General features: G+C 35.5%; 1 long non-coding RNA gene across 2 annotated transcripts; it reads right to left on the bottom strand.

Annotated features, from left to right (window-relative positions):
- Window positions 1–1,251: 1,251 nt before the first annotated feature.
- On the bottom strand, window positions 1,252–11,563 carry LOC308356831. 2 transcript variants are annotated; one of them, XR_013968130.1, is made up of 5 exons: window positions 11,224–11,563; window positions 9,369–9,455; window positions 8,559–8,649; window positions 3,391–3,476; window positions 1,252–1,780 (listed from the first exon to the last, which is right to left on the bottom strand). It is a non-coding gene; the product is annotated as an uncharacterized lncRNA (long non-coding RNA). The 2 variants fall into 2 exon arrangements; XR_013968131.1 differs by having other exon boundaries at window positions 1,253–2,039; window positions 11,224–11,556.
- Window positions 11,564–12,573: the final 1,010 nt, after the last annotated feature.

Genomic DNA, 12,573 nt, shown 5'->3' with positions numbered 1-12,573 from the left:
TAGGGCCATGTTGGCAAAGGCCTCAAATGATTATCTAAAATATTTGGTCCTATTTGGCCACTGGTAATTTTCCTTTGAGGCAAGTGACCCCCTCAGTGTTACAATCGGTAAAATTGCTCTGACTGCAATATATAGTATAGGCTGTTGGCATGAAGCTTGGGTTCAAATACGCAGGGGAGACACACTAGTGTAGACATTGTGAATAACAAGGTGGGCCTGAGTGAGGCAGTATCAGTATGTTAAAAATTTTGTGATGATTTATCCAAACTTGTAGCTAGTTAATATCTGGGAGGAGGTAGAAGGAAGAATTTAAGATGATGCTATGGTTTTTAGCTTGGAAATAGGACAGTCAGAAGAGTGCATGGGTCCAGCATGATAATTTGTGTTTTATGTTGTTTGCAATGCTAGTATGAAAACTATAAATCTAACAGTTGATGGTTGATTTTAGAGCTCAAGGGAATTCTGTGGCAGAGAAAGACATAGGGGACTTCCAGATATAAATGATATTTGATACCCTGGGTATGGAAGAAAAGCAGTAATTAAGAACTCATTCTGTCCTGGTCTGTTTAAAACTTATGCGACAAGCCTAATATCATAAAATATACTCTTTTATGGGCAGGATTTCTTTTGAAACTAACTTTGAATTCCATAAGAATCACCATAAAATGTCAGGTATATAATCCTGTGTATTAAATAGCTCTTGTCCAGTAAACCAACATGTTTACCTCTATCTTTGAGTGAAGACTGACTATAAATAGTCAACTTATCAAGATGTGTTTTGAATGAAAGGAAAGAAATTTGCAAAAAGTATTACCTTTCCTGTGTTGCAGGTTAAAGCTCGAGCTACTACTAGAGAAGTGATGGTTAGTTACACTATTGAGGACATAGTTATTGAACTTATAATACAGCTGCCTTCCAATTACCCCTTGGGTTCAATAACCGTGGAGAGTGGGAAGAGAGTAGGTGTGGCTGTTCAGCAGTGGCGGAACTGGATGTCCAGTTAAGCACTTACCTCACCCATTAGGTAAGTTTCTGTGTGTACATTCGGCTTTCCAGATAGCCCTACCAACCTCCTCTTTGAAAGGGCAGTAAGACTTAAAATATATCACTTCTGATTGAGGTTGAGTTACTGTATTTCCTTGGGTCAACACAGATGTATGCCTGAATGACCTGAACCTACTTACTGAGCCGTTTTCCTTTTTAAAGTTCTGTATTTCTGTCTTTCTTTCTTTCTTTTTTTTTTTTTTTTTTTGGTGTTTGAGAGGAGTTGACTTTACTCCACTGACATTGTGGATGACACAGAACTATACATGGTGCTAAAGAAATTGTTTGAGAGGGAATCTTTTTGTAAGATACTGGATCGATGAATATCTTTGGAGCTACTTTTAGTCTAACATTTCAACTCTCCTTTTGTGATTAGAGAAATCCCAGTACTCTCAAAGTTCTTTGACTTTTAAACATACTGTAGTTGTTTTCACATTGAAACTATAAAACTTGATGTATTGGTGCAAAACCTTTCTTTCAGGTCTTTCTTTAGTGGAGAAAAATTGTATCTGGTTTCTAAAACTTAGCAGGTCATTTTAAAAACCAACATTCAGAAAACTTAGGAGATGTGAATATAGCCAGGCAGATTCTCTCTTTCTAAATTAAAATTTAGGGGCACCTGTGTGGCTCAGTTGGTTAAGCGTCTGCCTTCAGCTCAAGTCATGATCTCAGGATCCTGGGATCAAGCCCCACGTCATCGGACTCACTCTCTCTCTTGTGCTCACTCTCCTTCTCTCTGTGTCAAATAAATAAATAAAATCTTTTTTAAAATTAATTAGTTAATTAAAATTCAACTTTAGCATTTATGAAATTGAATAAAAATAACTTTCGTCTTCAGAGTATATTTACTCTATTTTTTTCCTTTTTGTTAACAGAATGGAAGTATTATGGAAGACCTAGCTTTATGGAAAAATAATGTAGGCAAACGTTTTGAGGGTGTTGAAGATTGCATGATATGTTTCCCAGTCATTTGTGGTTTCTCTTCCCAAAAAAGCCTGTAGAACATGCAAGAAAAAGTTCCATTCAGCCTGCTTGGTAAGCCCAAAGAGAAATTAACTTATTTATATTTTATGTATATTTATATGTATGATATCTAGAAAACAAAATGATGTTAAACTCATAATTGTAGTTAATAAAAGGCATATTAAAATGATTTTTTCAAAATCTGTAAAAAATAATTATTAATTTACGGAGACTGGTAGCATCAAAGCACTTTAATAAGTGGGTGTTTTATTATAGCTCTCTCAAACAGTAGATGTTCCTGTAAGATCTAGACCATAAAGGAGACTAAAAAAACTAGGGGCCATCTGGCCTTAGAGCTCTTTACTCGTTTTAAATATCATAGTAAAAAGAAAGCTGCCCAGTATACAGTCGCTTCATAAGGAGGTCTTCCTGACATGTCTTAGTGGTTGGGTGGTGTGGGAGCCTAGGGAGAAAGAGTAGTACTGTAGCCTTTGGAAGTAATACTGAGTTGTGTTGATTTTGGAGATGAATGGGGGAAGCTAAAATTTTGGTATTCTCCCTTTTCCACTTAATCATTGTTAAGCTTACCTTGGATGTATATTTAAACTGACAGCTTTAAAAGGTTCTTTTAACATTTAAAAAAGCATTTTTTTCCCCAGTACAAATGGTTTACGTCTAGCAACAAATCCACTTGTCCACTCTGTCATAAGACTTTTTCTGAAAAATTTTCCTTCCATTGGAAGTGATCCCTGAAGAAAATCAAACAAGGACTGTGGATCTGGAGCCATCTTAAAGTGTTGATGGGAGGAGGCCAGTGAGCATTACTTTTAAATAGGACCTTCTCTGGAAAATTATTTTGGTTAATGTAATGATCCTAAAATCAGGTTTACTTATCTTTAGATTGCTTTGTAAATGTTTGGAAACCTTTTCTTTTACATAAGGATATTACATATTTGAGAGAAAATATTTATATTAATAGTTTAATCTTTTTGTATATTTTTAAAAATAAATATGGAAATACCCTAAATTACAGAATTGGAATTTGTGAAAGCACTGTACAACTATGTTATACTAAAAAGCCCATTAGGTTTGTTGACCTATGTTCTAGAAGAGTCCAAGTGAGGCAAATGAATTGAGAGGGTTGATTTATATCTACAGATATTTTAAGATTTATTTATTAGTTATTACAACAAAATTAATTAGTATTCTGATATTTGTAGGTTATTTTAATGGTAAAAATGAGGCTAAGCTATTAATATAGCTTATCATAAGCTATTTGAAGCATGCTCTGAAATCCTATGTAAAAGAGTGTAAACTGAAATTTAAGGTGTCTCCATTAATCAAGGGTTATGAAATTCAGAAAATTAAATTCATGGCACTGACCTTTTGCTGTGGAAGAATTTCCGTTTGTTAGTGAAATTTGAATTGCAGTCTTGTCAGTGAGCTTATTACTCCATTTGAGTGAGTCTCTAGAGGGTATGAAGTTGAGAGAAACAGAATTAGTTTATCTCGTGCATGAAGCAGAGTGGTAGTTATCCCTCTATTGAGAGGGAAGAAATAAGTATTTCTGAAACTTAAGACTGGTGGAAAAAATAAAAATTTTAAAATGTTGTAGGAGGCTTTCAACTTTGTAAGCAAATTTTGCTATTCTTCCTGGCCAAAGTTACACTAAATTAGAGATTTGGGGGAGCTTATATTTTCCAGCCTTTAGAAGTATAAGTTAATAATTTTAGTACTAAGTAAAATTCAGTATAATGGGCTGAAGTGGAATAGGTGAATACGTTCTGTTGGCCATAGCACTGTTACCTTTAAAAAACTGTACCCAAGTTAGAAAAGTATGGAAGTTTGGAACTTGCAATAATTTTATTGCAGTCTTCCACTACATGGGAAATATTAGCATATCTGATAGCAAGTTTACTTGAAAGATCAGCTGATCATCTCTGTTGCAAACGTTTAATTGGCAAAAAGAAGTCATATTAAATAAAAATCACTGCTTACCATCACCTGGGTAAAATGGTTATTACTGAAATAGGATGAATGTGGTCCGAGTGTCATAGTCGAGAGTGAAGTATTATATGTGAATTATAGATCTCTTGAGTTGAATATGTAGATGCAGTGTCCTACCCAGTTTTGTCTGTCTCTTGGATTTTTCTCCCTAATATTTATTATCTTATAGCCTTGAGACTCAAGGAGTCAGTGAGAACAGATAGCAAAATTCTACTACCTCTTCTTAACCCCTTTCTTAAAATATTCTCTGTGTCTCTCTCTGACATAGTAATCCCAAAGATTGTGTTACTCCTCTGTGAAAGTTGCACACTTTTCCTTTAAAAATGGTTTTAAAATAAGACCTTGTTTATATCTTTTCCAATAGTGGTACTTCTTGGCTTCTGACCCAAACCTCAAGTAGAACAGAAAAGGGAATAATGGAGCATTGTTTTTCCATGTTAGCATCTAGGGCATCAGGTTCTTGGTGAAACACTATAATTCAGTCGAATACTTACTCTTCATACTTAGGACTCTTAACACATTTCTTTGAGACTTGTAAATATAAGTGTAAAGTTTGTTACTGTTTATATGCTTAAGAAAAAACTTTCCAGAATAAGACTGAAATTCATATCATTGATTAAAGTTTTATTTATATAGCTTTAACAACTGCAGAGCATCCCTTACAATTTTAGCATAAGGACATTAAAAATTGCATGAGATTCAAAGCCCATTAGCAAAATTATTAACTTAAAATCCTAATGTAAATTGCAAAGTTTAGAATTTATTTTTAACTCTTATTTATCACATGTTCTAATGTATGTCCATAAGTTTCTGTGGCTTAAATAATGTTATTATTTGATAAGTTTTTGTGGTGTGGATGATTGTTATTATTTGATTGTTATACCATATGTGCCCATTAAGATTCTATTTAATTATAAAATATTTCAAATATACAGAGTAATAATAACAATAATATAAATGCCCTTGTACTCCTCACAAATTATTTTGCCATATTTGCTTTGGATTTTTAAGATCAAGAGTTGGATGCTCTATTGACTGAGCCACCCAGGTGCTCTGCTTCGGATTTTTAAAGAAATAAAATCTTCCTCTTTTGTACTTCTCCCTGATGCCATCTCCTCTTTCCCTCCCTAGAGCCAACCTACTCCCTCCCAGATGTAATCAAAATGGCTGAAGGAGGTTTAGAGAGGAAAGAGCTTTTACATCATGTGATTCAAAGTTATTTAACACTCAGTCATACCATCTCAATACTGGGCACATCACTGGGCTATTTATACACAGTGTGAAACACTGCCTTACAACTTCCATTTTATCCCGGTTTCTAAAAGCATTTCTGTTGGTCGTCTTAATAGGCCTGTTAACTGGGGTGCCTGGGGGGCTCAGTGGGTTAAAGCCTCTGCCTTCAGCTCAGGTCATGATCCCAGGGTCCTGGGATCGAGCCCCTCTCTCTCTGCCTGCCTCTCTGCCTACTTGTGATCTCTGTCTGTCAAATAAATAAATAAAATCTTTAAAAAAAATAGGCCTGTTAACTATAAAGTTCAAAGAGAACACATGAATAGTATCTTTGAGGAGGTGTTACAGACGTACCTCTTCTTTCTCTACTCATTTAAAAAGTGAAAAGTAACATTTTTGAGGGAAGTGATTCAGGAATACCTTTGTCTGCAAGTAGGAAGATGACTAGTTATCTGCTGTTCCTTTCGGTAGTGATACTGCAGTATGAGGAAATACATTTGAAATAACCAATTTTCAATTACATAAAGAAATTAAGTTTCTCACATTGTTTAAAAAAAAAAAAGTCCAGAAGGTAATTTTCCAGAAATGTTGAGAAGGGAAACTAAAAAAGAATTTGCTTTGTAATTGTTTATAATGGCTCTGAGGTGGGGGTGCCTGGGTGGCTCAGTCATTATGCAGCTGCCTTGGACTCAGGTCATGATCCCAGGGTCCTGGGAATGAGCCCCATGTCGGGCTCCCTGCTCAGCAGAGAGCCTGCTTCTCCTTCTCCCTCTGCCTGCTGCTCTGCCTACTTGTGCTCTCTATCTCTCTGTCAAATAAATAAATAAAATCTTTTAAAAAATGGTTCTGAGTTACTATATATTAATAATCATTTCAGTATGGGTTTTAAATAAAGGAAAAATTGATCTTAAAATACAGAAAATTATGTAGTTTAAAAAGGAAATGGATTTAAATGAGAAAGTCACTGTAGACTGGATATAAGGTCTAATCACACACACCCCTCACCCATCCACATTCAGCTTTTGGGTGGTCTCAGAACATTAGAACAGATCTAAAAATGGGGAAGTAAGCAAAAAAGGCCTCTGACAAGAAGTTTTAAATTCAAATAGCAAAATGTACTTTATTTATACGAGAGGCTCTTATTTAGAACCCCTGAACTCTTAGCTTAAATACAAGTTTAACTAAATCACTTGTTTGGTATTCTAGCAAACAGCACATGGAAAGAGAGAGTGGAAATGCCACTAACAGGTAACAGTAAAATAAGACAACGTAAAGCAAGAGAAAAGAGACAGAGAGGAGAGGAAATGAAAACTCAAAATCACTGCAGGCTCTAGCTACTCAGTATAAGGCAGAAAGCCCTGAGTAATCCTCATCACAGCTAGCACAGAATAGTAACTAATGCTCATTTTAATGACCCTGAATCAATCAAAGATAAAGTTATTATTATTATTATTAGTTTACTTTAGGAATGTAAGGAAAGTCATATGACATATCTGAAAAAAGTCTTTTTTCTAAAACTAAAAAAGAAGCAAAATAAAAGTACTACTTTGTAAACAGTAAGCTTAGTTATCTAAAACAATGATTTTGATCAAGGCTGTGATAATCTATGCCTAGTGTTCTGAATATTAAACAAACACAGAGTTTTCTAAGTGGATCATAATACCTATGCTAATGCCTCCTTCTTCCTTCTTTCTTTGTCAGCATTCAAAGTCACCATCACCTCGAACCACCAAAAGAGCTGACTGGCATGGACTACCATGAGTCATGTCCTGAAACAGCCATGAGACTTCTAGATTTAGACTCAATGGTCTGGGCTTAAATTCTGTATTTATCACTCTATTAGCTACATGACTTTAAAAAATGAACCTCACCTCAGTTTCTACCTCTGTTAAAAAAAAAAGGTATTCTGAATTTCTTATTTATCTAAAGTTTTATTACTATACCAAAACCATATATTTAACACTAATCATGGACACAATAAAGAAATAAGTTAAAATTTTAAAGGGCAAAACCTTCACAGTGAACCCATGTAAATCACATGAGTACCTTTCTGGATAATCTAGTTTTTAATAGCAGTAACAAGTCCTAATAGGTAAGAATTTCTTACATCTTTGGCTTAATTCCTTCAAAGCTGAAAAATCACTTCTGAGTTTAAAAAAGCAGAAAAGCTAAATACTCTTAACACTAAGAATACACGTCAAGAAGCACGGAAAACATTTTTATTTCTTATCCCTATCTGGTGGTAAGATTTTTTGCTTACAAAAAAGCACTTAAAACAACAACAAATATCCAAAATTACCCAAGTCTTACTAATTAAAATATTAAAGGAAAACTGCGACTGGGAAATAGATGTGTAAGTTAAAATGATGGTTCTGTAATTGTGACATGTTTTTTTTACCTGTCAAGGTCTCATTCCCCTCTTTCTTTTGATTTCATCTCCTTGATCTCTAATGGGTAAATTCTCTATCCTCTCATTTTCAATCCATTTAGCTCGGGTAGGGCTTATCCCAATGCAGCTGTCCTGGGTGGGACTATTACTCAAGCCTAAACCCCTTTGGCCACAGTGAGAGATTTTGAGATGGCATATGATCCAAGATGATCCAAGCAATACTCATTCTGGGGCTTGTAAGACTAACTAAATAGAAAGAGTTTCTTTCCATGGAAGGATAAGGGAGATGTTTGCTGAGAAGTGCGAAATAGACATGCACGTATCTTCTTACCAAGAAGAAAAAGACTACCTAGAAATAGAGCCAACAGAGAAGTTCAGAGCTAAGAAAAAGATGCCTGTTATAGCATTTGAGTTCCTGGAGCCAGCTATGCCTGAAGCCACACACTTTACTTAAGCCAGTTTAAAGTGGATTCTCCGTCACTTCTGACCAAAAGATGACTGATCCTTCCAAGACAGTAGAAATTTCCTTTGAATTTTGGACAAGATGAATTACATCAGTTAAGAATTTACTTCGTAGGGGCGCCTGGGTGGCTCAGTGGGTTAAAGCCTCTGCCTTCGGCTCAGGTCATGATCCCAGGGTCCTGGGATCGAGCCCCACATCGGGCTGTCTGCTCCACAGAGAGCCTGCTTCCTCTTCTCTCTCTCTCTGCCTGCCTCTCTGCCTACTTGTGATCCCTGTCTGTCAAATAAATAAAATCTTTAAAAAAATTAAAAAAAAGAATTTACTTCGTAAATTATGGGGTATACTATTTAGTGGATTAAAAGTTAATTAATTTATCACTCAAGCTTCTTTGACCTAATCATCTTAACCTTAACTTATTTGAAAAGGAAATTAACTATTATTGGACAAGGATGAATAGCTCACCAAGTCTGTAATTACTGGCTGAATGTGGACTTTGTCACAGTGTGCTGTCTCCAGAGTGCAAGCTGCTGCTTCAGGGTTGGTATCAGTGCACCTAGAAACAGAAGAGAAAGAAAACTGTATTTTACGACCATGAGGCAACCTATTACTGAAAAAATTTTAAATGTTCCACTGCTTTTTTACAAAGCAGATTTAGAAAAAAATGAAAATGCTTTAATAATGGTGAAGGAAAAAGCAATAAATGTTATATTAATGAAAAAGATTGTTATATTGATATAATGTGCAAGAGTAGAAACTACACATACATGCATACACATCTGAAGGAATTAAATTATGAATCTAATGAATACTATGCCACCACAAAAATGAAATTTAAAAGGAATTTTTGAAAAATAGTCATGATACAATATTAAAAACATAGGAAGTGGGGAAAAAAAGAAAGAAACACACTTGGACCATGTGTGGTAGAATTGGAAGTGATTTTTATTTTCTTCTTTAAACTTTCCATATTCTCAAATTTTCTTAAAAATTTAATTTTCAATTTTTTCTGGTAATCAGACTATTTGCCTAAAAAATTTCAAATTTAGAAATACCCTAAAATCATTTTGTTGCTTCTATAATTATGTAGTATGATGGAACGGTTTTGGAGATGCAGTTAAAATGTTTAGGGAAGAATAATTTATAATCTGAGTCCTTCCTACACTTAGGTAGACCCTTTCATTTCATTTACAAAAATGATTTCATTCAGGCAGTCATACCCCTAGTGAATTTCTTAGTGGAAGATGTGGATGAATTTGATATACTTATACTTACATGTACAAAGCTTGAGGACCCATCATAGAGGCTAGGAATGCAGACACCACCCCAGACCCTGATCCTACTTCAAGGCATATTTCCACTCTAAAAAAGCAAAATAAAATAAATGAGTATAGTAGGATAAAAATATACATCACAGAAAATGACGCTCAATCTACTTTTAATGTGTATTTCTCCAGCATCACTCATCTGCAAATACATGGAAATACAAAAGAAATTTATAAACACACTATAAACCACTTTGTGCTATTTAATACTGTTTAATTACACACTGGGGTGTGTAATTAAAGTCCATAAAATAGATAGCTTCCAATTCATTACTATAAAACATTACATAAAACTATGGAATTAGGTTGAGGTTGAAAATATTAATATGAAAAACATCACCCCTTCTCACAAGGGTTTAGTAGTTTAGTACTTCCCTAAAATGATAGGGTTAGTTATTATACTATTTATTTATGATGTTTTCTCTATCATCTAAAAGGACATAACATTCACAAATCCATTAGTATATCCTAGAGAAAAAAAATTCCCCCTTTCTCTTAATAGATTTAGAGCAGGAAAAGAAATTCGTTATTTGTACAGCTGTACACTGAACTGAGAAAATCTCACAGAATCTGATCTTAGAATATTAGTATAACTTTAAAATGCTTTTGAATAAATTCTTTATTACACTCTATTTTATCCTTCAATTAAATTTACTTCCCTGCCTATAGTCTACATATGCATCAAAAGCACCAGTTTTCTCCATCACAGAAATGGGTTTAATGGGATTTAGGTCTTGCTGGCTACTAGCCTCAAACAACTATCCAAAAATAAACTCTAGCAGCTTCTAACTTTTGGAATCAACCCACATTATCTGACAAAACTTTATTATTCTGTGGGAAGGTCTGTTGAACCTTACCAGGAGGCTTTTATTTGAAAATAACTATCATGCTTTCATAAACAGAATCCCAAGAACAGAAATAATCTGACTTTATAACAAAATCAGCTCCTTTCACAGCATACTTTGCAATGCAATTGGTGCTTGTAAATCTTTCTGGGGGTATCTTGAGACTAAAAGACAAATTACAAAAAGAAATATAGAGTTCTACATTCCAGTCAATCCCAAAGTTCCATCATTTACAATGAAAAGCTGGCTTCATAAGAGTTGGGGCATTTTATATATGGAAAAATCTGACCAGGTTTAAGAGAGAGAAACACAATACAGAAATACAGATCTATGAAGCCTGACTGCTGTTTTATCTTGAGATAACCAATTTCAAGTCTTGATCTTTAAATAAATCTAATTACTCAAATTCCTCTCATTAAAACAATAACAATACAGGTATTCATTCTTTTAATGTCATTTAAAATTTATGGGGGGGGCACTTCAACAAGTCAGTTTTATTACTTACAAAGTGCTAGGGAAAATTCCATAGGCTGCTAGCTCTGTAGCTATTTAAAATTTTAAGTTAAATGAAAAATTACGCTCTGCAGTCGCACTAGCCACGTTTCAAGGGCTCGGTAGCCACACGCGGCTAACTGGCTAGTTGTTCAGGGCAGAATATGCTGTTCAGTGGGTTTCAAAATACTTATCCACGCCATGATCTCACAACCTCACTTCATTTTTGTGCCCTTCCCTTACTATAGGGTGCTTTTATATACTGAGTAAATTAAATGCCACGCAACTTTTAATATTTTATATTAATAAGCCACGTTTTCGGAATATTTGGTTTTTGAACGTGTTAGCACATCACTGCTCTCGGGGGCTGTGGAAAAGATACACGCTGGCGTAGTAAGGAGCTGTGGAGCTCCCGAGACCAAAGCAACACCTTGGCAAAAGTAGAGAGATCCCTGGCCCGCCCCTTACAGGTATCTAAAGGAAGATCGTCTGTGACGGCGTTCTGGTATCCACGGTCGCCAAGTCTGCGGACACCGCCTCCTCTCGGGGCAGACAGCATCCCCTCTTTCCCGGGCTCTCCCTCGCCGCCGCCTCTCCAGGACGCCCGAGCTCTCTCCCGCCGGGACCCTGGTCCTCCTCGCACCCTGTCAGCTCGGCCGCTGCTGCCTGGAGCGCGTCCAGCAGCAGGAACTTATCCTCCGCGGGCTCGTACACGTTGGTGAAGGCGCCGCGGCCCACGCGCCCAGACAGCGGTGTGGGGAAGCTCGGAGCTGCCATCTTTCTTCCCTCCGTCCCACCCGCGGACGCCAAAATTCCGCGCGCGCAGGCCCGGCAGTGGAGGGCGGGGCAATGGGGGCGGAGCAGTAGGGCCGGGGCGCCGGAGGCGAAGAGAGGAATCCGGGCTTGTTATTTCTAACAGTTTGTAAGTAAATGTTCTTGGAATTTCTAAGTAAACGGTTCTGTAGTCTGCAAATGCTGACCTTTGCTTTCTTATTTAGAATATTTAAATTTATTTTATTTTATAGATTAGCCCTTGATGCAGGGCATCCTCGATTGTTTTTGACTAAGGGGAGTGTTTTTCCTTTATATTCAAAAGTTTTCTTCTATTTCTTGTTTGCAAAGAATTGAAAAAATACATATGGTCACTATATTTTACGTTTTTAAATATCAATTGAACTTCAAGTTTTGAGCTTTGAGATTAAAACTTTTTCTCACTTTATTTTTTACTGTAGTATATTATAAAAATTACCTTCCTTATGTTGAATCATGAAGGCACTTTTTATAAGTCTCACTCAAGCAAGATGATTTTTCTTTTAATATCCTGCTGAATTTGGAGTGCTGATAATCTAGCTCTGTTTTGATTATGCTGTCATTACAGGATGAGTTAGGACATTGTTTCTGGCACATCTGGTAGAACTCACACATAAAATTGGATGGATTTAGTGCTTTTTTTTTTTTTAGTGGATGGTTCTCTGCTGTTTTGGGGCATCTTCTATAGATTGTTAGATTCTTCAGGCACTTGCACTCTTTTTGAGTCAATTTTTGTACTTTTGCAATAAAACATTTTTACATCTAGTTTTTAAAATTTGAGTAATAAAAATACAGGTAAATACCTAGATACCATTTTTTAAAAACCTGAGTACCTATCACCCAGAATTGATAATTAATAGTACTTCCTCATATTTCCTTGAGTGTTTATTTTATTTTTAAAATACATGTTATACTACATATTACTATTTAATAATTGTGTTAAATGTAATATTTATTTATTTTTTAAAAAAGATTTTATTTATTTATCTGACAGAGATCACAAGTAGG

This window comes from Martes martes (genome assembly GCF_963455335.1).
Source record: "Martes martes genome assembly, chromosome: 16".
Taxonomy (NCBI): domain Eukaryota; kingdom Metazoa; phylum Chordata; class Mammalia; order Carnivora; family Mustelidae; genus Martes; species Martes martes.
This window is presented reverse-complemented; position numbering and strand designations above follow the sequence as displayed.